The following is a 2,666-nucleotide window of genomic DNA, read 5'->3' on the forward strand; positions in this document are numbered from 1 at the left end:
GGAATGTCCTTGTCTCATCGTGCTCGAGCGACTCCTTGTGGAGGGCCGGTCGGTCGACTTTGTTCGTCAGTTCAACAGTGTTTCCTCCGACACATTGGTGCGGCTGGGTTCCTGGTTAAGCAAGTAGTGTGTCAAGAAGCAGTTCGGCTTGGCTCTCGACCTTCACCGAGTCCGTAGGGYCGTTCCAGCGATGAGACAAGATCGTAACTACCAATTGGATATCACGAAAAAGGTGGTAARGCCATGGGCCAGAAAAGTTTGAATACATTGGCCATGCTGTCAATCCAGCATGACTTCTGCCACGTTCAAAACAGCTGGAAACTCGGAACTGGGAAATCTCAGACTTCAGTGAGTACAAGACAAGGAACTCGGATTGCCTCTTATCCGCTCGTCGTCCCCTTATGCCATAGTTTGTACATCTCAATTGTCAGAAGAAACCAAATTTGCTGAAGCAAGACAGCCATATCAGCTATGTGTTTTTAAAAGGCAGTAAATGGGTCTGAWTMAACTGTTTCGCTGCCAGACAAGGCTCCGCTGATKGCCAGGTGTAGCAGTGGTAAGGTGTTGGGARTGCTGTTGGGACTCTGCTGTTGGGACAGCTTTATGTAGGCCCTAACAGTTTGTGGGCACCGTTTGTCAACGTTATAGTGCAATTAATGRATTGTTTAGTGTTGTGTYMMMMWYMMGSRTTMSRMGSKWMSKKRRWAAAAACAATTTTTTGAGTTTGCCCCACSAAGATGTACATGCTAAAATRGCCACTGATTATACTAAAGATATATTCAAGGTTCAAATTTAAGGCAAGCCATTTCTTTAAAACTTTTTTGATACCCACCTCATGTCTTGATAATATGAATGAGAATGTAGTCCATTTTGTTTTGAAATCAGCATTTGTCCATCTCTCCCATTGTTCCCATTTGTCAATCAACGAATATGCGTGAGATAGTCACAAGACTATAACATTGTAATGTTTTACCCTGACTGTTGAGGACACAGGTGAAGCCATTAAATCAAACGAATTACAAGGAAATAGCGTTGTTAGATTTTAAAACTTTTTTAAAAAGGCTATAGTACTACATATTTTGTCTGTATAGTTTGGATTATCCTTTTCGTAACGTATGACACATAAATAAATAAAAAACTCTTCAACTCAAGTGCTATCAGCGGTTCACTTTACTGTCAAAGGGGAAATWATTTTCTGAATCAGCTGATGATTGTTGAAACAGAGTTCAAAATGGGTTGGGGAGAAGGTCGGAGGTCTGCGTCACAAATAAAGGTTTTGGATGCTGATTCGCTGCTTCTCTCCCACAACTCTGCCACATAGTTACTGTTGCTATGACAAACAGGCTTGTGCAAGTTATATATTTCTTGTAGGCTGGAATCAACAAAATGGAGTCGTGGTCAGCTTTTCCGAAAGGGGGGCGGGGGAGGGCCTTATATGCGTCGCGGAAATAGTATAACAATGATCTAGGGTTTTTCCAGCCCTGGTAGCACAATCGATATGCTGATAGAATTTAGGGAGTTTTGTTTTTAGATTAGCCTTGTTAAAATCCCCAGCTACGATGAATGCAGCCTCAGGGTGTGTGGTTTCCAGTTTACAAAGAGTCAGATAAAGTTCGTTCAGGGCCATCGATGTGTCTGCTTGGGGGGGAATATATACGGCTGTGATTATGATTGAAGAGAATTCCTGGTAGATAATGCCGGACATTTGATTGTGAGGAGTTCTAGATCAGGTGAACAGAATGACTTGAGTTCCTGTGTGTTGTTATGATGATCACCACGTCTCGTTAATCATAAGGCATACCCCCCGCCCCTCTTCTTACCAGAAAGATGTTTGTTTCTGTCGGCGCGATGCATGAAGAAACCAGCTGGCTGCACAGACTCCGTTAGCGTCTCTTGAGTTAGCCATGTTTCCGTGAAGCAGAGCACGTTGCAATCCCTGATGTCTCTCTGGAATGCTACCCGTGCTCGGATTTCATCAACCTTATTGTCAAGAGACTGACATTGCGAGTAGTATGCTAGGGAGTGGAGCGCGATGTGCCCGTCTCCGAAGCCTGACCACGGAGCCGCCTCGTTTGCCCCTTTTACGGCGTCGCACAGGGTCGCCGGCTGGGATCAGATCCATTGTATTGGGTGGAAGGCAAAACACTGGATCCGTTTCGGGAAAGTCATATTCCTGGTAGGAACGATGATGAGTTGACGTTAATCGTATATTCAGTAGTTCCTCCCGACTGTATGTAATGAAACCTAAGATTACCTGGGGTACGATGTAAGAATAACACATAAAAAACAAAATACTGCATATTTTCCAAGGAACGCGAAGCGAGGCGGCCATCTCTTTTTCGGCGCCGGAAGAGGACACACACACATACAGATGAATGTATACACATGCACGCATGCACACACACGCGTGCTTACGTGTCTTTTTGGCGAGCAAACTTTTGTGGAAGGTACTTAGCAGCACACAGACCCCTCACGCAATCAACTTTGTTGAGAGACATTGAGTTTCCTTGTAGGCCTATTTGGCAGGGAAAATGTGAAGCCAGTGTATGACCTATTGCCTGTTTGTGTTTAGGAGTCTTTTATTAAAGAACGTGAAATAGTCTTGTCTGTTTTCTGCTTTTCATTAAATCATGCATAGGTGTTCTTTATATGACCTAATGACTGGT

The 2,666-nt window shown here is 44.0% G+C and overlaps 1 protein-coding gene across 1 annotated transcript in view; it reads right to left on the reverse strand.

Annotated features, from left to right (window-relative positions):
* Positions 1 to 2,666, reverse strand: part of LOC139028584 (uncharacterized) — a 9,097-nt gene that overhangs the window by 1,924 nt on the left and 4,507 nt on the right. The window lies entirely within an intron of this gene.

This window comes from Salvelinus sp. IW2-2015, linkage group LG2 (assembly GCF_002910315.2).
Source record: "Salvelinus sp. IW2-2015 linkage group LG2, ASM291031v2, whole genome shotgun sequence".
NCBI classification, from domain to species: Eukaryota; Metazoa; Chordata; class Actinopteri; order Salmoniformes; family Salmonidae; genus Salvelinus; species Salvelinus sp. IW2-2015.